At 33.0% G+C, this 27,011-nt stretch overlaps 1 pseudogene across 1 annotated transcript; it reads right to left on the bottom strand.

The window, feature by feature from the left end:
- Positions 1 to 940: 940 nt before the first annotated feature.
- LOC143563635 (paired amphipathic helix protein Sin3-like 3) lies at positions 941 to 22,416 on the bottom strand (annotated as a pseudogene). The gene is made up of 17 exons (XR_013140704.1): positions 22,130 to 22,416; positions 21,891 to 22,053; positions 21,683 to 21,784; positions 21,264 to 21,594; positions 21,051 to 21,187; positions 20,770 to 20,845; positions 20,457 to 20,677; positions 20,210 to 20,373; positions 19,850 to 19,977; positions 19,502 to 19,756; positions 18,766 to 19,421; positions 18,461 to 18,555; positions 18,247 to 18,385; positions 17,319 to 17,471; positions 17,072 to 17,238; positions 16,743 to 16,854; positions 941 to 997 (listed from the first exon to the last, which is right to left on the bottom strand). The product of XR_013140704.1 is annotated as a paired amphipathic helix protein Sin3-like 3 (transcript).
- Positions 22,417 to 27,011: the final 4,595 nt, after the last annotated feature.

Here is a 27,011-nt window from a genome sequence, read left to right as displayed (position 1 = left end):
TGCTTGAAAAAGACGCCCTCTTCAAATGATGTAGTGGTTTTAACATTTAAAAGTACGGTTGAGTGACATAGAAGTGTACACGGGCTGGTTTGGTTCACTTACTAGCTTCAAAATGAATAACTGATTAGTCTTTGGTTAAGTAATTTTTTGCTTAATAATACATGGAATGCAATGAATCCATAAATACAAGAAATGAAGTTAAAAACTACATGAAATAAATAAAGATATGAATAAATGAAATTAAAAACTACATGGAACAAATAAAGGTATGAATACATGAAATTGGTAGTATAATTATATGGAATACATGAAATAAAAAGCTAGAAAACATGAATGTTTGGTTTGGTTAATTCGATTTCATGTTATTTTTGTTTGCTTTTTGTTAATGTTTCGATTATTACTCACCCCTAAAGTGACATTTCAAGTCTACCCATTCCCTACATATTGTCTTAAATTCCCAATTCTACCCTAGGCCCACTTTCAGAAAGAGTGTTTCGATTATATGTAAATGAGATACCGCTCAACGCTTATATTCGAAGAACAAAGATCTATAGACAGTATAAGAAACAATACAAAACTACCATTTTCGTTTTCTATCTACATAAAGTTCCATAACCAAGTTTAATTGAGAATTTACTAATAAAAATCACCGTTACATCATAGTAGCCACAACTCCTAACCAGTGGTATGTAAAAGAGTACTACGTTCCTGTCGCCACGCACGCCACCCGCCAACACGCCACCAAAATGAAAGGGTTTAACCTTTTTTAAGTGAATTGCCACCCGAACTCGGATAAATCATCAATTAACAATATACTAATTCATTCAAGCATCATCCGCCTAGTATCTAAGTTAACAAGAATCATAATTTGCATATATTCTCTTCTTGACGTACACAATCTAATCTATAGATATACTTAATGTTTTGGTCTTTAGCAATCTTACTCCTTTGACCGTTTACGCACCATAAAGTCTTCGGTGTCTAAAACATAGGTTATCTGCCACAAACAATACACAAGAAAAAAAAACATAAATATATTCCGAGGTAAGAGTGTTAAAAGAGTCATTTAATTTTCTTAAACACAAAATATAAACAAGATTTTATCATTTTTTTTCATGATATTAGCAAACAAGTTAAAATTAGCTGCGAGATAGAAACCAACTTGCAATTTATTATCATGTTCGAGTAATCACACTAGGTGCCACATATGTCACCCCAAAAATGACATGCATATTCGCGGGTTAACGTGGACACAACCCGTTTGACACAAAAGTTTTTTGTTCTATTATCTTTTTTTCTTTCATAAATCAATACTTTAATTCAGAATTACAAAAATTCCAAATTTATACAAAACAATGACATTTTTAAAATAATAAAATCTTATGTTGATTCCTTCTTTTTGTTTTCAATTTTGCCTTTAGATACCCAACCAATTTAATTTATTACATAAAACATATGTTAAAGAAAAGAAATGTGTTAAACGGGTTGACCCACAAACGCACGGGTTTTGACCTGAACTTGACTCAATTAGCTAAACAGGTTCACGGGAGTGACCCGAACCCATTTATACCAAACCGAAAGATACAAGTTCCGTGTTTACGTTCTGGTCATATCACAAATTCACACAATATAGACTGACAAATTCCTTTGTATTTGTATGGACCGATCAAAACAAAAGTTATAACAATTACTAAAAATCAATGTTTATAAACCAAGGTGTTAGAAGATTTGACCTTGGTTTGAACCCGTTAGCAGGTACCATCTTCTTTCTCGGCAAAATGCAAATCATCAAACTGTATGATTGTGGCCAAAGATTTGATTTCTTATCATCCTGTAGGTAATGCAACAATTTGTGTTATATACAATAGCAATCATGTTTAAAACATAAACTTAAAAAGAAAATGCATTCCAAAATGGATTCGAAACCACAAACAAAAAGAACTCACGATTAACAATGATGGTTCATTACAAACGGTGCTTCGCCGCCAAGAGTAACCATGAACTTTTACCCAAGCCAAGTACTTCAGTTGATATATTCTAATTTGAGGTGTTTTTCCCTCAATCCGTAGCTGGCTATACACTCAATTTGTTTACATCTATAAGAAACCTTACATGCTTTATACCCATTACAACTTGTTTACAACTAGCAGATGACTTGTCCTAGCCAATCAGAGTGTGACACGTTGCAACTCATGCAATCATAGAGTGGCACGTTGCACCGTTTACTCATGACCTGTCATAGCCAATCGAAGTTTGACAAATTGCAACTCGTGCAATCACTGCGTGACACGTTGCACATTTTTGTCACAGTGACACATTTATTTCCACTTGTGTCTAGATTTTCCACCTTGACATTTATTAACTTCACCATATCGCTACCGTTATGATTAGCTTGATAAACAATGGTCCTAACAAAATCTCTCTAAATTAATTTATTGACTTAAATTCTAACATCTTATATTTATCGTAGAACCCTCACTTCATATCAAGTCATCATTAAACCATGTATGTAATATACAAAAGTAGAAATGAAAAAAAAATTAAATAGTAAATAAATTGACAAAAGAAGCAAATGAAATGTACATTGTTCATCACAAACCTTCATATATTCATTTATCGTAAATGATCCAGATGTCGTGGTCCAATAAAATTTAAAGTAATTATGATCTTTTAATTACCTATACGAACACAGGTAAGCAAGGTCATCTTCATATAGAATTGGTGGAAAGTGATTAGTTTATAAACTAAGTTAACTAAATACTTAAGCAAAATGTATAATCTTTAAATTATTTTTATAATAAAGCAAGGAACTTGATTATGATTAAAATTTATATAAAGAAAATGTAACCCCTCCGGATTTCCGGTTCAATGATCCACCAAAACCTTTTTAAGTAGGTAGATCCCACAAATATGTAGATACGTTCATGTAAATGGTTAACTCAAGTGATAACTAAACACAAGTTTTTAATATGAACTCGTGCAATCTAATTACCAAATTATAAATGCCACCTACTCCTCACAGTTACAAAACCGCTCATGATGGAGGAAAACAAATGCGAAGGATAAAAGATTGACAAATGAAACATCATCATTCATAATTATCGTACTCAGTATATCCCACCAATAGCAAAGCTATGGTAGAGTCAGAGGAGGGTAAGATGTAGACAGTCTTACCTTTACCATTTAGGAATAGGAATAGAGAGGCTGTTTCCGGTGAGACCCTCGGCTCGACAGTAGTTTTGCATCAAGCCTTGGACATAAGCCACATAACACTCAACCATCGCCTTGTCTATCGGCTATCAACGTCACCACATGATGCATGATTAACATTCCGTCACTTCACTTTTAACGTTATGTTCACGAGATTAGTAAAATAACGTCAAAATTAGTGCAATTTCACTTTCGCCCACCCGAGGGTTCACACATATATACAAATGAAGCATAAACAATTCATTTAAATAAATCAAACCACAAGTATTTTTCAAATAAAGAATAACAATCCAATAAACTAAAATAAACAGTGTTCACATAAACGAACTATCCACACGGAGGTGATTACAAAAAGATTCAGTCACTCATAATAATAACAGATAAATTAATAACACTATTACAACTTTTCATTAAAACTAAATAACTAAGATTTTCATTAGAAAATGGTCCAAGTTATAATATTTTTTGCAACCATTTATAATTGTTATATATAGCTCAAAACTCTTTAGTCTTTTGTTTTGCTTTACATTTCCAAGTGTTCTTCTGCAAATATGTCAAAACAAATTATTTCAATTCTCATGAATAAAACTCCATTTGATTTTAAAAATATTTATCAGCTAATTAAAAAAAAGATGATGGTTAGAAAAGGCTAGCTAAGCAACACTAAAACAAAATTACATGAAAGAAGAGGGTTTTGAAACTACTTGTTCTACGAAATAGTAATGTTTTTGTTTCTAGTAACTAGGGGTGTGCGTGATGCGGTTCGGTGCGGTTTTAGGCTAAAACCAAACCGAAAACTTCGGTTTTTGGAGTTTTTGAAACGTGCGGTTTCGGTTTTCCTTTTGGTTTCGGTTCGGTTTTTTCGGTTTTTGCCATTTGACCTTGAAAATTTTTAGGCCGAAAAAAAAGTTGGCAAAAGATAATGAATTTATGTATAAATAATTTTATTAATTGTAAAATAATAGACTATTATACATTTGATAAAAAAAATATTGGAGTTACATATTTATTAAATTCTTATAAATTACTTAATATAAAATATAAAAAAACAAAAAAAGTAGGAATTCGGTCGGTTCGGTTTTTTCGGTTTTTTTACATGCAAAACCAAAACCGAACCGTTAGTGAGGTTTTTACAAAAACATAAAACCAACCGTCGTTTTTTGTGTCGGTTTGGATTTTTCAGTTTTTTCGGTTTCGTATCGGTTTTTTCGGTTTATTGCACACCCCTACTAGTAACAATCCATAAAAATGAAAAACGGACAATCAAATAAAAAATGAACTTCATATTCAATCATTTCCAAATCACCCACCACATTATACGAATATTTCTTACACCACATTTTCCTTCTTCAAATGATTACACTGCTCGAGCCAATTTTGTATCACCTTCAGTTGCATTGTGGAAGTAACTAAAATATGAAGTTATTTACGAAATGAGATCCAAGCCTTTTCCACAACAACACACGAGATGTAACATCCGAATTTCACTAAAATAGTAACAAGAAAATTATTATTTGTTGTGTATGAACCCCGGGTTTTGTTAAAGTACAAACCAATGCCCACATGAGGTATTTTTGACATGCTTATTTTCAAACGGATCAATTTGAGTAGTTCAGAAATTGTAGTTAACTAGTTTTTTGTGTAATTTTTTGTATTTCTTTTGTGTATCAAGGTTCATAACAATATTTAAATAGCCATAAACACTTGAAACGCTTATTAAATAGCTAGCCGTAAACACTTGAGACATAAGAGATTTTCGCCCCAAAAGACATTTTCAAACAAATTACAATACAAACAAAAAGCTTTAAAAATGTAAACACAAAGTTGTATATTAAGAATATTGACATGTGTGCTTTCCTGGAGCTTAAGTTTTCTCACTTGTTTTCAACTTTCTTCTAACATTGTTATCTTCTTTATTCTGCACCTGGCTACTCACATGAGACTGCAAGACCAGATGTAACCAAACCTGATTCTTTTATGCACAAAAGGCATACAAAAAAAGAAGCCTAAAAACCAACCAAATGAGCTGCAAGCCAAAGTGGCATAATAAATGTTACATAACACAAAATAAGGGTCCAAAAATGCAAGTAAAATCACTTCAGATGCCACTCAATATTTATGGAAACAATCACATAACGCATACTAAAAGCTTGATGCTAAGTAAAAACAAATGGCTAATTTGTTAGGCTTCATACACAGATACAATAACATACACTTCAATGCTAAAACCACATGTCACCCATGTAAAGAACAAATGAAGCAGACCAAACCTCACATTCAGCTAACTTTATGCATCCATGTAAAATTCATATGCCACAAAAGCACATAATGAAACGCCATATATACTTCAAATGCAACAAAATTTTTTTGAAAACAATCACTCAAGTCACACTTAACATTTTAAAAGCTAAAAAGTAAAAACAAACATCGGATCAATTAGGTCTCATACACACAAATAATATCACACACTTCAATTAGGGATGAGCAAATTTGGTATATCAAATAGTGAATGATGAATAACTATCTACAATGCATGTCAACTAACTATTACGCAGCGGACACTCACCATAGCAAATCAACACTACCCACCGAATTACAGAATGTCGCACCAAATTATAGAAAAGACGAACCAACAACCACCTTCATAATCTAACTTTTCTAATGAATCGGTATCGAAGGTATTTTCCCTTTTAATAAACTTCAAAGTTGGGATAACTTTCAACCCATTAGACATGCATCAATTTAGTTAATTTCTTTAGGAGAATCCACGCTTACATATTACATACATATTCACACGCATACAGACCAAAGAAATTGGACGTACCTGTCGTTTCTCAAGTGTGTCTGATTATAACGGGATGGTAGATGCGGTGATTACACGATATACCATTTTTGTTGCAAAGGGTACAAATAATGAAGCACAAAACCTCCCGAAAATGTAAATATATAAATAAGTGAACGGGTAAGTACTTTTCATGCCTCTTTTCAAAATACTAGTACAAGGAAACAAGTCTATGTTATTATTTGTAAAGTTTTATGTTTTTATCCTTTGTATTACGGAGGAGGTTGTTTATTATTATTTATTTATTTTTTAAAATTTTATTTTTTTATTGTATGAAAGTTAATAATATACTTATGGTTTGATGATAAATTATTTCACAAATAAATGAGATGTTATAACCCGGTTTAAAAGCTATGTGAGTTTGATGAGACATAAAACCCGTTTATTTTTTACAATAAAATTGGTTTTTAATTATAAATAATATATATCTTGTAGCGTTAATGCTGGCGACTTCTGATTGGGCGGTGCTCCACAAACTTTTATTTACGATTGTTACCGGGTTCGATTTACGAAACCTAGGTGATGATCATATGGTGGTGGCAGTGCTCCGGTGTGGGCAAGTGATTGTTGTTAAATCTACAGTTTCTGATGCCGATTGTTACCGGATTCGATCTATGAAACCGAACTTAAGGCCGTGATGAATACACGTTATTTGACTAACAATCGGGTTTAAACTTGGCTTTGCATACACGTAGGATGGCAATTGGGTAATCCATTTTGCAACCTATCTTGAGTCGTGTTTCTGTAACGATGTTTTTATATTTGTCAAACGGGTCTGAGCCTTAAATCGTATTCTAATATCTATAATTTATCAAGATTATTGCATTTCAGAGTTGTTACTATCTCTAATTCTTTTGCAACCTATCTTGGACTTATGCATTTGGTTCATCAATTCTGCATCAATGACTTTAGGCATATTTTAGATAAGTATTAGATATTCTTTATGTAAAACTATGTATGTAATTGTTATGACTAACATTGCTTATTACTTCTATTGAGTGTTTCTAGACGATTGATAGCTGTGAATATTTTTTAGAATCGATTGAAGGCGATGCTGTTCTTTTGATCCTACCATGAAGTCCAACAGTAGCGATGATCGCATTTTTGAGGTTCAGGCTGCTACCGGAGTTTCCTTGGTGGTGTAGGCCAGCGAATGGACTTTCAGAAATAATCAGTTAAGAGTTTTATGTATGTTTAGCCATTTTTAGATTACTGCAAATGTTAATGTAATTTTGGGTATTTTTTGCAACAACATTAACATTCATGCTGAAATTGCTAGCATTGGCTTTACAATAGGTGAAAGTTATTATGTTGTTTATGATTGTAATAATATATGTGCTGTTATTATAAAATACAAACAGTGCAGTGATTAGATGGAAATTTCTTTGTTATTCAGGATTACAACATAGTGTTTTGACTACAAAAGTCAAAATATAATCTAATTATGTAATTCTTAATGCAGACACTAGAGTAACTAACATGCTGCTTCATGCTTCAATACGCCATCTAAAGGAGTTCCATGGGAATAGGTTGGCCCTCTTAAGCCATTGGTACAAACGGACTTTCAGTTGTTTGGGTTTGGAACACATTTTGTCTGAATGGTATGTGGGTAACGAGGGTAAATTTTGCAACTTCAATGTGTATCATTTAACCGCTAACAAACAAAAGCAATACCTCACATTTACTTGCTCGCGCCGCGAAGCACGGGTACACCCACTAGTTAAAGTATTAAACTATTTATAGAAATAAACAAAGTATTTGCGGGGCCGGTGAGCCGAAGCTTTTATCAATTCATTGCCCAACCCAACCCCAACCCCACTCAATCGGTTTCAGAACGTTCGCCTTAACAGTTGTACTATGGCTTTGTTTTCTCTCTGTTCTACTTCGGTTGGGCTTTCGGAATTTGTTTGATCAGCGATTTCTTGATCATCTTCATCAAACAGTTTGATGCTAAATGTATGCATGTTAATTTTCACGTTTACATGTATGCATGATCCTAGATATATCGAGGAATCATTGCTGTTTTGGATATTCAAATTCCTTATGTTTTGCATTGAAAACTACATAAAAAATTGTAACAATTATTAATTTACGTTCACTACATTTTTTAACAACAAAGGCTATAAACCAAGATATGAAACATATGTTATTCAAGAAAATCATGTCAATACACAAACTTGATACCAATAACTAAAAATCAACAATAAGATAAAAACATGTAAATAAAACATCACGATTAAATAAAGGGAAAGAAACAAATTAATTATAAAATCTTGGATCAATGCAACGGGAACTTGAAGCTTTCAGTGGTGAATTGGGTTTGGTCCAGAAGGGACTAATCTTTTTGCAACGGCATATCTTGGATCGATTTCTTCTTCTGGCAACAACGACGGTTGTGGTAGAAGTAGGCGACGAGTATAGACCAAGTGCGACTTTAAGTAAGGATGATATATGTGCTTCGGGTTCAAGATGGTGGTGGTGGCAGTGGTGATAACAAGAGGTAAGAGTAACAACAACACGACAACTAACTTTTTGTAAAAGTTCATCATTTCTTAACTCTTTAAATTTCTTGAGAAAAAATGGTATGTGAATTGGTGTTGATGAAAGGAGTATTTATAACTAAGAGTTTGATCATAACTAGAGTCATATTCCTATAATAAATGTATTACTAATTAATGGATCATCGTAATTGTTTTTAAATATTAGTATTTTAGATATATACAAGACTAATTCGTTTGTTTATTATACAATTATAATTGATTTAAAATTTTCGTATTTTATTGTAAATTGTAAATGTTTCTGAAAAACAAAATAATCTTGCGTTAAAAGTTAGTTACAGAAGGAACTTTAAAAGTGTATACAAAAGTCAAAAGTTTTATTAAAATTATAGTATTGTTATTTGAGATATATACTCATTAATTTATTTGTTTATTATAAAATTATAATGAATTTAAATTATATGATGATTTAAAAGCATAATTTAATAAGAATTTCACAACTTTCATCATATAAAACGAGCTTAATTTCCTTATCAATGAATGAAATGTTTTCAGGTTTTACCATAATTTTTCTCATAAATCAAAAAATTTAGATAAAGAAAATGTAACCCTTCCGGATTTCCGGTTCAATGATCCACCAAAACCTTTTAAAGTATGTAGATCCCACAAATATATAAATAGAGTCTTGTAAATGGTTAACTCAAGTGATAATTAAACACAAATTTTAGTACGAACTTGTCCAATCTAATTACCAAATTATAAATACCACCTACCCCTCATAGTTACCAACCCAATCATGATGCTGGGAAAGGAATGCAAAGGATAAAAGATGGACAAATGAAACATAAACAATTCATTTAAATAAATCAAACCACAACTATTTTTTAGATAAAGATAAAAAAACTAATAAACTAAAATAAGCAGGGTTCACATAAACGAACCATCCACACGGAGGTGATTACAAAAGATTTAGTCACTCATAATAATAAAGAAATTAATAACACTATTACAACTTTTCATTAAAATTAAATAATTAAGATTCGCAGTAGAAAACTCCATGGTCTAAATTATAATACTTTTTGCAGCCACTTATGATTTTATTTATAGTTCAAAACTCTTTGGTCTTTAGTTTTGCTTTTAATTCTTAACTGTTCTTCTACAAATATGTCAAAACATATTATTTCAATTCTCGTGAATAAAACACCATCTGATATATTTTATTTAACAACTAATTTTATATAAAAAGATGATTGTTAGAAAAAGCTAACTAAATAACACTAAAGCAAAATCACATGAAAGAAGAGGGTTTTGAAACTACCCGGTTTACGAAATACTAATGTTTTTGTTTCTAGTAACAATCCATAAAATTAAAATGGACAATTGTATAACAAAATGAACTTCATATTCAAATCATTTCCAAATCACCCAGCACATTATACAAATATTCCTTACACCACATTTTCCTTCTTCTTCGAGTAATTACAATGGCCGAGCCAAATTTTGTATCGTATCTGATTACATTGTGAAAGTAACTAAAATATAAAGTTGTTTACGAAACCAAGTCTTTTCCACAACAACACACGAGATGTAACATCCGAATTTCACTAAAATAGTAATAAAAAATTATTATAATGTTTGATTTAAGTTTATTGTTTATTTTAAAAAATAAATATTGTTAAAGAGCATAGACTTGAAATTTATTGGGCTTGAAGGATGAGTATCATCTTAAGGTTCACGGGCTAAGGGTATAACGCAGTTTATCTTGCATTCAATCCCAATCCCATTTGATATATGAACGTCCGCCATGGCTTGCATCAATGCTAAGTTTTCATCTTCGCAAGCATATCTTCTATTATTTCTGCATAGATAAAGTTAAAGCAAGTTAGTAACAAATTAAAGCATACACTACGACAACTACTAGATTTGCACACATATGTTAAAGGAAAGATATCCGTTAAACGGGTCGACCCACAAACCCACCGGTTTTGACCTGAACATGACCCAATTAGCTAAACGGGTTCACGAGAGCGACCCGAACCCATTTATACCAAACAGAAAGATGCAAATTTCGTGTTACGTTCTTGTCGTATCACAAATTCACACAATATAGACTAACAATTCCTTTGTATTTGTATGGATCGGTCAAAACAAAAGTTATACAATTACTAAAAATCAATGTTTATAACCAAGGTGTTAGAATATTTGACCTTGGTTTGAACCCCTAGCAGGCATACCATCTTCTTTCTCGACAAAATGCAAATCATCAAACGTGTGATTGTGGCCAAAGATTTGACTTCTTATCATCATGTAGGTAATGCAGCAATTTGTGTTATAAACAATAGCAATCATGTTTAAAACATAAATTTAAAAAGAAAAATGCATTCCAAAATGGATTCGAAACCACAGACAAAAAGAACTCACTATTAACAATGATGGTTTATTACAAACGATGCTTCGCCACCAAGAGTAACCATGAACTTTTACCAAGCCAAATACTTCAATTGATATATTCTAATTTGAGGTGTTTTTGCCTCAATGCGTAGCTGGCTAGACACTCGATTTGTTTACATCTATAAGAAACCTTACATGCTTTATACCCATAACAGACTGTTTACAACTAGCCGATGACTTGTCATAGCCAATCAAAGTGTGACACGTTGCAACTCATGCAATCTTAGAGTGCACATTGCACCGTTTACTCATAACCTGTCATAGCTAATCAAAGTTTGCCACATTGCAACTCGTGCAATCATAACGTGCCACGTGCACCTTTTTGTCACAATGACACATTAATTTCCACTTGTCCAGATTTTCCATCTTGACTTTTATTAACTTCACCATATCGCTTGTAACACCCCAACCCGGAACAGGCTGACGTGTCACCATTACAGATATCATAAACCAAACATAATCCATTTAAAAGAAAGAAATAGAATCCAAGGACAGCCAACGAGTTTTAAACAACCAAATTAATTCCTAAGTCAAATTTTATTTAATCTTAAAATAAACGAAATAAATAAAAGTCTTTATTCCCGAACTTCATTTTACATCACTGATTTCCCTTATTTCCCGGATTTCCTGTGAACAAATAAGAAAACACAGACAAAGAAAACACGGCTGAGCCAAAAATTCCCCAGTAACGGATAGAACAATAGTACATGTGAAGACGAACTTACGAAAAAGTAACAAAATAGAACTGACACTAGACCATAACTGAACTAGCTGAAACTAATACAGATACTAAATATAATACTAATACGAATGCCGATTAACCCAATATACTAAATAACAGAATCAGATATAAAACAATAATAATAATAATAACCATATACAGAAACAGAAACAGATGCAGAAATATATATCAAACTACACGACAATAATATATCCATAAAATAAGTCGTGTACACATAATCACCCAGAGCCAGAAACAGAAACAGATGGGTACACAGTTAGCTAAGCTATGCACCAATGAGATGGCACGTGTGGCGTACACGCGTTGTTCCATCCCCAGAAATTAGAAGTCAGAAATCAGAATTCAGAACAGAACTAGGATCGATCCATACGCCCCTAAGTGGCCCTAATACTTCACAAGTACTAGTTAGAGACGCCGTGAACTTTAATTACGCACTGTCACGACAAGTGTCATGTCGTTGACGCCCCAACGACAAGTCAGAAATTGCTCGGGTAACAGAGTACAAAACTAAAACATATAACTAAAATATATTATATAAAATAACTGAACTCAAAATATAACTGACGTGTAACAAAAATCCGTAATACAAAGTAACGGAATAGAGTTTATATTATAAGTAAACGAAAACAGAAACCGTAACGAAGTAACAGAATATAATTTATACTATGAGTGACAGAAACCAGAAACCGTACTACGAAGTAACGGAATATAACTAATACTATGAGTGAAAGAAACCAGAAACCGTACTACGAAGTAACGGAATATAATAATACTAAGAGTAACAAAAACAGAAACCGTACTATGAAGTAACAAGAAACAGAATCCGTACCTTAATCAAAAGTGAAAACCAAGGTAAAGTCAACGTTGTCCGCCAATTGTATGAGAACCTATGGTTTAGTTTCTTGTAAGATTAATTTACATAACTTAATTTATCATGTTGGTGATTTGCTAACTTGCGGATTCCCGGCGACTAAACATATAAGATTCTTAATTGATTATTTAGTTAGTTAAGGATTCGGTTGACTCTTTTATTCAAAGTATTACATTACTTGGTTCTATTAAGAATAATAAACATGTATCTTTACTTGTTAAATTATTTACAAACATTATCTTTAAATATATTAAATATAATTATACATGCATGCGTACTGTAATGAACCATAAGGATAAATTAAATGAAATAAACTTCAATATGTTTCAATTCTTCCCCGACTACTACTGTTCGGTTTCGCAGTCAAACAACAAATAGCAAGAAAGCCAAGGGCTGGTGAAAAGATCCATTAACGAATGGTCACAAAAGAAACCGGTACTAAAACGTTAAAACGAAATCACACGATCCAAATAAACGTGCTTGATTTCACCGAAAACGTTATTGCTTGTATCTTATTGTTATTTATAGAAATCTGATTTCAAGTTAGGTGTTCTTGTTGGGTTTGTGAAAAGAATATATATAGTTAAACGAATCGTGTACCTCAAGTTACGCTTCATTCTTGTGATAATATGACTAGATTTAATAATTCAAATTATATAAGTTTTTGCCGGAAGACTCGTTAGGAAGATGCAGTGGGATTTTAATTCAGGTTTTGGTATATGGCGAAACTCGTCGTCCTACTTTGTTTCATAATTAATTTAATATTTACAAAACAAACCTTTATGTTTAGTATTTAATTTAAATAACTCCTAAACTTAATTAGTGTTTCATCTGCTTAACGAGATATTAACACTTCTAATAATTGACCACAAAAATTCGACGGTTATTACTTTATTATTTTATTGTTTCAATTTTTCGTATATTACATCGCTACCGTTATTATTAGCTTTATAAACAATGGTCCTAACAAAATCTCTCTAAATTAATTTATTGACTTAAATTCTAACATCCTATTTTTATCATAGAACCCTCCATTCAATATCAAGCCATCATTAAACCATGTGTAATTGTGTATAACATACATAAAGTAGAAATGGAAAAAAATCAAATAGTAAATAAATTGATGGAAGAAGCAAATGAAATGTACACTACATATAACCTTAGTAAAGAAATTAATAACATTATTAAAACTTTTCATCAAAACTCTTTAGCCTTTTGTTTTGCTTTTCATTCTCAGGTGTTCTTCTGCAGATATGTCAAAACATATTATTTCAATTCTCATGAATAAAACACCATTTGATTTAATTTTTTAACAACTAATTTTATATAAAAAGAAAAATTGACGCTCGAATAAAAAATGAACTTTATCTTCAAATCATTTCCAAATCACCCATCACATTATACAAATATTCCGTATACCACATTTCCTTCTTCTTCGAATAATTACACTACTCGAGCCAATTTTGTATCATATCTGGTTACATTGTGGAAGTAACTAAAATATGAAGTTATTTAAAAAACGAGATCCAAGCCTTTTCCACAACAACACACGAGATGTAACATCCGAATTTTACTGTAGTAATAAGAAAATTATTATTATGCTTGATTGAAGTTTGTTGTTTATTTTAAATAATAAATATTGTTAAGGAGCATAGACTTGAAATTTGATGGGCTTAAAGGATGAGCACGAGCTTAAGGTCCATGGATGAGGGTATAAATACGCTGAAACGCTCCCTAAATCCCCAACACACCCATGTTCCCATCTTTCACCAACACCTCAAAACGCACGCATAAACTCTTAAAACACCAAATACCGGTTTAACTCAAAATCAAGAACGGACTTCACAAAGGCGTAGATCAGTACTAGATTAAAAGAAAACTTGAAAGGCTTAACATAAAAAACATGATCTAGAAAGCCAGGTTTTTGGATATAGACTCAATAAGGTACGTTTTTGTTATAAAGGTAGTACATTGATGTCAGTTTGATTGAAAATTGGTAGGTTGTTAGATCGGTTTATGATATAAAGGAAAGTCACAAACTTGATAATAAACGAGCTATTTGGACTAGTTCGTGTTAAACGAGTAAGGTTCGGTTCGTAAAAAGAACGAGTTAAGGAAAGCGGTTTGGCCCGAAACTCATCATGATGATAAATCAAGTAGACTAAATTAATTAAGTTGCAAACTTGGCGATGAATGAGTTTTATATATTACATCTAGCAAATAGAGAAAGGTTCGGTTCGCTAAAAGGATGGTGTGGCTCGTGACGGGTTGGGTCTGGAACTGGAGTGGTTCCATTGGCTGTTTCTATGTTGACTACTTCGTTAAGCATGCGGTAAATTTGCTACCACTTGTGTTTCTGCTGGTCTGTTCTGCAGTCTACGCTTACAAAAAAACGACATAAAGAAGCTTCACGAGTCGCACCACCCGGACTTGGTGATGTAAGGTTGGGTCTAATAAATGAGTTTATGATTTGTTGACATGTAAAATATGTAAATAATGGTGGAAGTTGTAATGTAAAATTGTAAATAAATAGCATCCTACCTCTATACATTCATCTCTTTTTTTAAGGTGTTTGTAAATATTATGTTTTGTTTATGTTTTATCTTGTGTTTGGTTTTGCTTACGGCTTTTAGCCTAATTATTTTGGTAAAAACCGTTAGCTTCAGATTTTTCGGTTTTTGATTCAATCCATACCAAAATCTAAACTTTCAGTGAAACTACAGTTTTGGAGTTACAAAAACCGCTTTTTTAGTTTTTCGGTTCAGGTCTGCTTGGCTTTATTTTCGGTGTTTTGCCAATTGTGTTTGAAAAATATGCCATCTTCAAATGATGTAGTGGTTAACGCTTAAAAGCACAGTCCCACTCAAGATTGGTTCGGATTTCGGAAAGCCTTATTGGTTATGGGTTTAACCTATTTTAAATGAATATTCTATAAATTGCCATCATAACTCGAATAAATCATCAAATTAACAATATACAAGAGATATTATGTAATTGAAACCATAAATTTGCATATATTCTCTTCTTGGCATACACAATCTAATCTTTAGATATAATGTTTTGGTCTTTAGCAATCTAACTCCTTTGACCGTTTTTACGCACCATAAAGTCCATAGGATATCTGCCACAAACGATACACAAGAAAAAAAAATGTAAATATATTCCGAGGTAAGAGTGTTAAAGAGTCATTTAATTTTCTTAAACACGAAACAGAAACAAGATTTTATCGTTTTTTTCATGATTTTAGCAAACAACTTCAAATTAGCTGCGAGATAGAAACGAACTTGCAAATTATTATTGTGTTTGAGTAAGCACAATAAATGCCACATATGCGAAAGAAAATGAAAATAAAAATAAAAACAAAATTTACTTACGACTTACGACACATATATCAGTAACAAAATGTAAATTACAGCTTATTATCAGTTCAGCATGTGTTGAGCAAATCATTCATTGCTACATCAGTAATAAACTGCAACTTAGTTATTAAAAGTAAAACTACTAATGAATTTTTTATATTATGCTTTATAAACTGCAACTTTGTTTGTTTTGTAATAAGGACGAAGACAAACTCGTGTTTATCGAAAAGTAAATGCTTTTTATATTATCGATAACATAATATAAAGTGGTTTTCTATTTAAAACCTAATTTAAATATGGTTTCTAAAATCGAGAGTAGAGGTGGCAATCGTGACCCATGGGTTGAATGAGTTGTATCAAAATGTATATGATGGGTCAAAATGGGTCAAACTAAAACAGAAAACAGGTCAAAACGGGTTGACATTTCTCGGTTTTTTTTTATGAAACGAGAAAAACGGAGGAAACTTTTTAGTATCTTTACTTTTTAAGTTTTTGATTTATATTTCGAGTTATCATTTTTTAATTTTTTTTTTTTTTGAATTTTTTGGTGAGGGGTTTTGAAATCTCAACCCATTTTGACCCATTCAAAACCCTTCACCAAAAAATTCAAAAAAATTAATTAAAAAATTTTAACTCAAAATATAAATCAAAAACTTAAAAAGTTTCCTCCGTTTTTCTCGTTCCAAATAAAAAAAAACACCTGAGAAATGTCTTATATGTAATGCAATTGTCGGGATAAATTAAACAATACGATGAGTAAGATTCATACCTTATATGTAATGCAATTTATCTTGCATTCTATCCCATTTGATATACGAACTTCTTCCATGGCTTGCACTAACGCCAAATCTTCATCCTCACAAGCATATCTTTTTTTATTTCTGCATAGCAAGTTAGTAACAAATTAAAGCACACACTACGACAACTACTAGATTTGCATACGCTTTTTCCGATGCAGCTTAAAGTTAAAAGTATGATTTTTTGTCAAAATTCATTACAAACACGTAAAAAGAAACAGTTACATGCAAATATTTACACTTTTGCAAAGTGTGAATGATGCGACGAACAAAAATAACCGAGATTTTGTAAGTTAAATACCTTTTTAAGAAGAGAGGAGCCTGCTTTTTCCCCGGAACTAACTGATTTGTTGGATAAGCTTCAAAATTTGTGTCTACTGAAACGGTAGGTGCTTCTGATATGTCACATCCAGGGTCCATTAGCCGAATAGTCAACCGAGTTTGACCAACTGTTTTCGATTTACCCGACTATCATGACACAAAAAAAACTAATTAACCAATGTGTTTTGCGCAACAATCAGGTTATATAATAGCATTTTAGTACTTACACTTTCAAATCTATAAATGTTATCATCATTAGCAATCACTCTTGCATTTGCATAATAGAGTTTATCTGCATATCTCCCGGGCTTTCTCATGTGTTCATATGTATAGAGATGAAGAAGCTTGTTATCAACCTCATCCATAGCAATTGCTAGCAGCTGTGGAAGGGTATTATTGGCACACAATTCAGTCAATAAGGGAGGTATCCCTGGGTCGGTTTTGGGCTAAAACCGAAAACTGTTTGATTTTGGTTTGGGCTCAGTCCGGCGTTTTCCATTTTACCATTTGGGCTTAAATGTTTTGGGCAGAATAAAAAAATATCCGCCAAAATAATAAATTTGGGCCTAAATCTTTTTGTTAATTAATAATTTATTATACATTCAGGCTAAAATATTTGGGTAACGCTATTTATTGAATTCTTTTAAATTACTTAAAATTCGGTTCGGTTAGACTTTTCAGTTTTGTTACATGCAAAACCGAAACCGAACTGAAAGTTCGGTTTTATGAAAACATATAACCAAACAGTAGGGTTTTGTTCGTGTTCAGGTATTTCGGTTTCATGCAAACCGCTAATTTCAATAAAAATTTGTTTTTCTATATATAATGATTTAGGATGCTTTATGTTAAAGATACAATTTGGGTGAGTTTTGGCCCGTTTCCTTTTGATCAAAATTTTCTTATATTACCCACTTAACCTGTTGAGATAAAAGATAACCCCAAATGCAAAATTGCCACGTTTACAAGAAAAAAGAAAAATCCTTTTGTAATGCAAAAAGGGCACCCTAATTTCTCAGCATGAGTAGTTTTGGGAATTTGCAGAGCTATAAATGCAAAAGTTAGTCGCATTGACAGTTCTTTTTTTTTTCTTTTTTTTTTTCGCAAGAAAAGACGGTTTGTTTGTGACAAATAAATGATATAAAATAAGCATGTCACCTGTTTAGAAAGTTTGTAAATCAGCTTGTCTAATGTGAAGAGAGGAAATGACCAATTTCCAAGAATAGTTCGACATTCATCCTCATATTTTGCACTGTCAGTATCACCACCAAGAAAAGTGTAGAGTAACTTTATAAATCTGCACCATCATATAACAAAAATTATAATAATTATCTAAACAACTATCCATTAATCAATTTAGAAAATGTCAAACCTAGCATATGAATCATTAGGCGTTGTATCATTCGAACCCTTCCATTTATCATTAGCAGAGTTTTCCTTTGCCTCCTTCAATCTTGAATATAACGTCTATACATTAAAAACAAATAAATAATTAAATACCAATAAAATGCTAATAAAGATAATCGATATTTAGATTGCCACGTTAATGCCGAACCAGGAAAGAGTCAGCATGGACAAAAAATGACCAGCATGTCAGTTGCCACGTCAGCGTTTTGGTCAGGTTAACTTAAATCAAAATATAGATAAGTTTGTAAATTGTAACATAATGAGTCTTACTTGATGGAGTCTGAAGAAAACATAGAAGTCATCGTTTCCATAGAAAACACGGGGGCCATTTTCGTCATTATGTGACACTGCAGGTGCGTATTTTGCAACTGGCTTTACTGTTACAAGAAATCGTTCCTCTGCTTCATCTTCACTCTCAGCCTTTTTATCATCAGCAGTGTCACTAGATGATCTATGTGCACTTGCTTCTTCACCTTCATCGTCTGCTTCATTTTCTAAACCGTCTTCATGATACCCGTTTTGGTAATTTTCTTTAGTGCCACTTTCTCCAAATGATGCCAAATTATCTTCAAAATCTCCATTTGGAGATATTTCACCCTCCTCTCTTTCTGTATGGACCTTTTTTTCCTCAATTTGCATGCCATTTTTCGCGATGAGGTGAGGGCGAACTGGAACATTAAACATGGGTTCCACAAAAGTAGTCCAGACTTTCATGAATTTGTCAAACTGTTCAATGGAACAATTTTCTGGAATATAATATTTCATGAGTTGATATATGTCAGCATGAACATCCAAATCACAGTACTCAAATTCTTGATGTGGTGTACACTGTTTACTGTTATGTCTTTTCACAGAAACAAAATGTTTATAAATGTTTTCTTCTTTAGTTTTTTCTTCACTGATTTCCTTAATTTCCATTAATAATGCTGCATTATGAAAGAATATGTATTAAGTTTTATAAGCTTAGTTAAAAAGTAAACTTTTATGAAGTTACATTTTTAATTACCTTTAGCACTCAAGCGCTTTGAATACTGCTGTTTGAAAAAGAAGCTGCGATGATCAAGAGATTTGTGATAAACTTTTGCATAGATTTCTCTCCAAATTTTATTAAAACCAAAACGACATCTTGCCCATTCTTCTTCTTTTTGCTTCAAACGAGTTAATATTACTGGTAAAGCAAGAGGGGTGTTCCTTTTTAATACAGCCATCGCATCAAGCCGTTTATCTCCATATAAGCGTTCAATGCACCTCAAATTTAAAGCTGAATAACAAACCAAAATAATGGTGAAAAATATGTAAAATTATATAAAAATAGAATGATTAATGACTTATGAGTTTATTATCACTTTCTCACCAGTAAAATGATCTTCAACTCGGACCACACTGTCTCTCCTGATTGAATTATTATTAATCTTATCTAGAAGTAGTTCCACGCGTCTGATTGTCACGTTCACAGATTCTAATAACATGTCCAGTTCAAACCTGAAATAAAAGTCAACATGGTCAAAGTTACCAACACGTCAGCTGCGACATAATCATTATAGCGAGGTAACCAGATCAGATCACTCAAAATCAAAACTTTTAAAGTTGGTAACTCGGATTAAATTCTTTTGGAAGCACGTTACTGTTTTATGGATGTAAACGAAGTTTGTTACCCCAAATAGAAATCAAAATAAAGGACATTATATTTATAAATAAAATTAAACTTAATAACTGTAACATACCATCATCTTCGCATCTAAATAAGCTCTCTTCATACTGGTTTTTACGCATGTGCTTAGAAGAGTAATCCTCACTACCGGAAGTAACAGACACCCAATGATCATTCAACACCTCAGCACCAATATTTGTTCGCTGACTAGCTGAAGAAATTGGAAACTGTTTCAAAAAATAAAAAATCAACACATAAGAGAATAAGGTAAGAGATATTGATTATATGTAGATAAATGTAAGATAGTTACATTCTTTGGTAAAAGCCGGTAACTTGGAGTGCATTGTTTGCAGTCAGAAAGGTCAAGTTCATGAATTGGTTTTGCTAGATACTCATTATTGCTTGGAAGCAAAGATGTCTTAAATCCTAATGCGTTTTTACTGCCATTGATCTTGCGACACCTGTCTTCTTCATTGTCATGATCTTTATCACGATCTTGATCCTCTTTCAAAGATTCACTCCGCAAAGAACCTAGCAAAAGATCTAGTTAGAGATATTTTTTACTTTTACAAGAAAGGATAATTATATTTGGCAGATCAAATTACAGTGTTCACTATGCTTACTGTTTTTCTCACTTTGATCAATAAACTCGCTGACTTCTTCCATAAGATCTGGATAAGCTCCAAGTAGATCATTCACCTAATGAAATATAATATTTTTATTTACGATTACAGAACCCGTTCAAAAATAAGTAAGTTTTAACGAAATAGATTGTGCAAGGTTTTTGTAACGACTGATAATCTGATAGTTATAAAGATACCGGCCCATATACGAGTTGTAATAATTGAATACTGGGAATTAATTAGTAAATCTTAATGATGATATGAAGTGTAGATAAGTTTACCAACACTTGCAGATCTGGTCGAGTAAGATTCTCTGTGCAGTAATGCCTAATGCACTTTAAGAATGCATGATAAATCTCTGAGTATTGCAATCTTACTTTCACCTTCTCACGGAGACTAATCACTTGTTCACGCATATCTGCCCAAAGACCACAACTAATTCAAATAAAGAATTTTACCCGATATAATAATAAATATTATGAACTAGGACATGCCTTGATGAAATAGTTCTGTGACAGTATCCTCAAGCGTATTATTAGCAGAACTATGTTTGCGGCTAGCTTTGTTCATCGCATGATTATCAAAAAAAATTTCCCTTCTCACTTTTTCTTTCTTTCCATATATCTTATGATCATTGTCATGACGACGATCCGCTGCGTCAGCGGTGACACCATGACTCGCACTATGACGGTCATCATGACAAGCAATATCTTTGTGGGTCCTACTGGAATGAACTTAACGATTGGATGCTGCTGCTGACGTATCAGGTATAAAGTTGGTGAATTCATTGACTAGATCTGTATGGTTATGAAGAAGAGCAGCAATCTGTAAAATAGGAAATTATTTAACAAGTTAAGAACCGACACCTTGAATTTGCTAACATAGATATATAATAGTTACAAAAATAACAAACCTCCTGGTGGACCTCAGGAATGGATTTGGTTCCCCTTTTGTACATATTCAAAATCTCAATAAAAGACTTGTACACATGATCATCATCGCCTTGGAATCTCTTCTGCAAGCATAAAGTGTGTTTGATAAAAGTTTCCAAAAGCAAGTTGTTAATCATTATACTGTTATACAATATATGTCATGTGATATTATTAGTTATTAGTTATTACCTTAATTTTCATTACAAGTTCTATCGCATCCTCAAACTCCACACCTTTCTTAACTTGTGGTTCATCATCTTCTGGTAGAAGAAACACATTGAAACCTAATAGTAGTTTTCGGTGCCCTTTAAATAGTTCTTTAACCAATTCTACAGCGCCCGTTCTAGTAACTCTATAACAAAATAAAAAAACCATTAATCATTATACCTCATCATTACAAGGTTAACAAAGCAACAGTTTAGCCAAACCTTTCATCTTTATAATCTTTCATGATTTCAATAAACTTTTCAAATGTATCCTTGTCATCATGAAATGTGTCTTGCACGTCCTTAAGATAAGCGACTACATCACCTTCTGTCACATTAGGTGCACTCCCTCCACACGTAATTTGCGGTCTCCCGGAGCTTCGTTCCATAAGATAATTTAAATAAAGTAAACAATTCATACAACTATTAAAAAAAACTCTCATATTTAACCCTAAACTTATAGCATCACATCTCATTATCACAAATCCTAACCTTTTGTTTTAACCATAGGTGATTAATTCACTTGTGCATCAAAATTAATCGCATAATGCTCTTATATACTTTCGCTTTATAGTTAATAAATTTGCTTAAATCTATGTGACAAAATTAGAAAAGTCATTCATAATTTAATGTACAAACAAACATTAACGGACGCAAACGAATACCTTGCCGAACGTACACGGACACAGTTTGTAAGTCCCCCGCCCCGGGGCGTCGCCGATCGATACGAGATCCGCACGATGTCTAGGAGTGCGGAATCCTCCTAGACTCGTTTATGGTGTAGAAGACGAAGAACACGATTACACACAAACACATACACGAACAAACACACGAATGGATAAACACATCTGCAGATCTTTTATATAATAACCGAAACACTTACATACCAAACATGAAAACAAATGACACGGCCGACCCGAGGTGAGCTCTACCTCGGGTCGTCCCACACGACTCTCTCTCTCGGTTTCTCTCTAGCTACTTGAACTGAACACAAAAACACTCTTAATTTCTGGATCTCTAAACCTAAACAAGACACACACATATATATATAAACTTCGCGGGCTTGGGCCTGTAGGCGAAGTTGTTATAACTTCGCCTATGGCGAAGTTATTCTAACTTCGCCTATGGCAGAAGTTGTTACAACTTCGCCTATGGCGAAGTTGTCCTAACTTCGCACTTCGTTTTCGCTTAACAGAATTGCATAGCGACGGTCACAAAATGCACCAACAGACTCCCCCTTGACCGTTGCTCTCAATTCTAACAAACACGAAAGATCATCTGTTACAAAACATGCACCAACAGACTCCCTCTTAACTGATGATCTTCTGTTTGCTCTTCAACCAGCCGTATCTGAAACTGTCTTGTAGCTTCACAAATCTACCAATCACCCAGCGTCTTCCATATCAAATCTCCCCTTCAGTGTAAGCTTCTCCGACTATATAGGTTGAGGTCTTTGAAATGCATGCATCCCCGTGCCTAATTAATCATCTCAACCAATCACGTGAGTCCTTCTGACTTCACAACACGTGAAGTTCTTCTAACTTCACCAACACGTGAAGTTGGGCTCCCTTCACAACTTCACTAACACGTCGGCATACGATAAGGTTTAATCTTCAACTACTCAACATCAAGTGATCAATTTCATCACAAAACCACCTTGACAGAATCTAACACACATGACCATTAATTAATCCGAAGCATCTTCAATCACCAGGGATAACGATCAAGAACATAAACACTTTAATTCCCGATTAAATCCAACTTGTTCCAGAATTTTCACTCTAATAAATAAGCATCACGTTTCAGGATCCAATTCTCGAACGCCTTGAAAATAACATAAATAATATGCTCTGACCGCAATCCAGTAATGACGAAAACCTTCAGTTCAATTTGACTTTCTTCAGTTGGTCAACCTCGAACAACAACAATTTCATTGCCCACAAACACCCAAATATGTGTCAATATCCAGTTTCAATCAATATCCCATTCACAACCTCAACTCCATATCCAGAGTTGACACGTATTTGTTCACATGTAAGACCAAGAGATAACAAGTTTCACTCGTTGACGGAATAACGTCTTCGGTCTCACAATAATCGTGTACACCTGGCCATACAGACGAAAAGTCCAAACACTTTTTTTTTTTTTTTTTTTTAACTTCGCCTAAAGTCAACTTCGCTCCTCCTTAACTTCGCCTGTCCATAACTTCGCCTGACCAAAACTTCGCCTGACAGATAACTTCGCCTGAGATAAGCGAACTTGTGAGGTAGGCGAAGTTGTGAATAACTTCGCTTAACCTTATATCTTCGCCTAAACCCTAAAATTTAAGCGAAAACTTCGCCTGAACCCAATAACTTCGCCTGCGGCGCTGGTCGGCCAGAAACGCATCAGAAACGTGCCAGAAACACCAAAACGCAGATCTCGAACCATAGCATAAGAGCCTAAGGCTCTGATACCTCTTGTAAGTCCCCCGCCCCGGGGCGTCGCCGATCGATACGAGATCCGCACGATGTCTAGGAGTGCGGAATCCTCCTAGACTCGTTTATGGTGTAGAAGACGAAGAACACGATTACACACAAACACATACACGAACAAACACACGAATGGATAAACACATCTGCAGATCTTTTATATAATAACCGAAACACTTACATACCAAACATGAAAACAAATGACATGGCCGACCCGAGGTGAGCTCTACCTCGGGTCGTCCCACACGACTCTCTCTCTCGGTTTCTCTCTAGCTACTTGAACTGAACACAAAAACACTCTTAATTTCTGGATCTCTAAACCTAAACAAGACACACATATATATACATAAACTTCGCGGGCTTGGGCCTGTAGGCGAAGTTGTTATAACTTCGCCTATGGCGAAGTTATTCTAACTTCGCCTATGGCAGAAGTTGTTACAACTTCGCCTATGGCGAAGTTGTCCTAACTTCGCACTTCGTTTTCGCTTAACAGAATTGCATAGCGACGGTCACAAAATGCACCAACACAGTTGAACGAACATGGCCTCTGTTCGCTGTCATATTTAACCTAAAACTTATAGAATTAGACCTCATTAACATAAATCCTAACCTTTTGTTTTAACCCTAGGTGATTAGCTCCCTTGTGCATCAAAACTAATCACATAATACTCCTATATATTTTGTTTAATAGTCAATAATTTTGCTTAAATCTATATGATAAAATTAGAAAAGTCATTAAAATTTATTTAAAAAAACAACCATTAATGAACATAAACGAACACCTTACCGAACGTTCACAGACACACTTGAACAAACATGGCCTCTGTTCGTGTCCATTCATTTACTTAATCGCACAAAATTCCTTGTTCATGTCCGTTCATTTATTAAACGAACGAACATAAACGAACTTCCCGCCGATCATTTCTTCGAGCGTTCGGTCTGTTTACAGCCCTAATATTTTATATACATCTCTCGTATAGTCGTATTAACCCTAAACTTATATAACTGGACCACATTAACACAAAAATTTAACCTTTTGTTTAAACTTTAAACCCTAGGTGACTAATTAGATGATAAGTACACAAAATTACAATTAAATCACATAGCAAAATCTTCAAAAACTACAAAATTAACCTTCAAAAACACACAGTAAATCACAACTTTACTCTTCAAAATTACATCAAAATGTATCCAAATATTAACACTTACGGTTCCGATACGATCGGCCACGGCAAATCAACGTCGTCTCTAGACCTCTTCAACCCTGTAAACACAAAAAATAAAAATAAATAATAAAAATAAAAAAATAAAAATCCTGAAATTAGCAATTAAAAAACCTAAAAACCTATATTATCAATAACTGTTTACTCTTCTTTACAGATCACCTTATTATTCAACTAAAATTGCAGTATTAAACCTTGAATAATAAAAATAATAATAATAATAATCCTGGAATTAGCAAGCTAAAAAACCTAAAAACCTAAATTATCAATAACTGTTTACTCTTCTGTACAGATCACCTTATTATTCAACTAAATTGCAGCATTAAACCTTGAATAATAAAAATAATAATGATAAAAAAATATATAATACTAATAATAACAATCCTGAAATTAGCCAGCTAAAAAACCTAAAACCTAAATTATCCTCTTCTGTACAGATCACCTTATTATTCAACTAAATTGCAGCATTAATAACAATAATAATAATAGACCTAAAATCCTAAATTATCGATAACTGTTTCCTCTTCTGTACAGATCACCTTATTATTCAACTAAACTGCAGACATTAAACTATAAATTTGAAATAATAATAATAATAATAATAATAATAATCCTGAAATTAGCAAGCGATAAACTCATAAACCTAAAAACCTAAACGATCGATAACTGTTAACTCGTCTGTACAGATCACCGTCAACAATCGCTTATTATTATTATTATTATTGAACTAAATTGCGTCATTAAACGTTGAATTCGAGCAAAACGTATGTAATAATAATAATCTACAATGCGAAGAGTAAAATTAAACGGAAGATGAATAAATAAATAATAATCGTACTCTGCAACAGCAAACTATACGTACAAATGTGTGTATGTATAGGCTCTGGTACAAATGCAGAGGAATTTAGAGAAAAATTGAGGTGTTTGTGTGTGTGTGTGTAGAACCTATACGTATAGAGAGATTGTATGTATAGACGCAGTTGAAGGTGTGTGTGTGAGTACTGAAGAAGAAGAAGAAGAAGAAGAAAGAGTTGAGAGTGGTGTTGACGTCTTTTATTTAGTCAGTGTGAACTCGGTGATTTGGGAACCGGTGATTGCCGGTCATTTTTATACGTTTTTAAAATATGTATTTAATATATTTTTAAAGATAAACGGAAAACACGTTCAGTGTCGTTGCGGTAAAACCTGGTTTGAATTGGCGTCTAATACCATTCACAGCATATTTCATATATTTTTTCATATAATTTAGCTAAAAAAACACCATTTTATAAATTTGTTTATCATTTTTCAAAAATCATCCACATTCTATTCTTTATTCATATCCATAAATTTTTTTTTTCTCTTTTGTCTTATTGTATAATATATGTTGATTGGGCAATAGTTGATATATTATATGGTATGGATCAAAAG

Source organism: Bidens hawaiensis, unplaced genomic scaffold (genome assembly GCF_021521415.1).
Source record: "Bidens hawaiensis isolate Kalapana, Puna unplaced genomic scaffold, B.hawaiensis_p1.1 tig00021502_1, whole genome shotgun sequence".
Lineage (NCBI taxonomy): Eukaryota > Viridiplantae > Streptophyta > Magnoliopsida > Asterales > Asteraceae > Bidens > Bidens hawaiensis.
The sequence above is the reverse complement of the archived record's forward strand: the minus strand, read 5'-3'. Positions and strand labels throughout refer to the sequence as shown.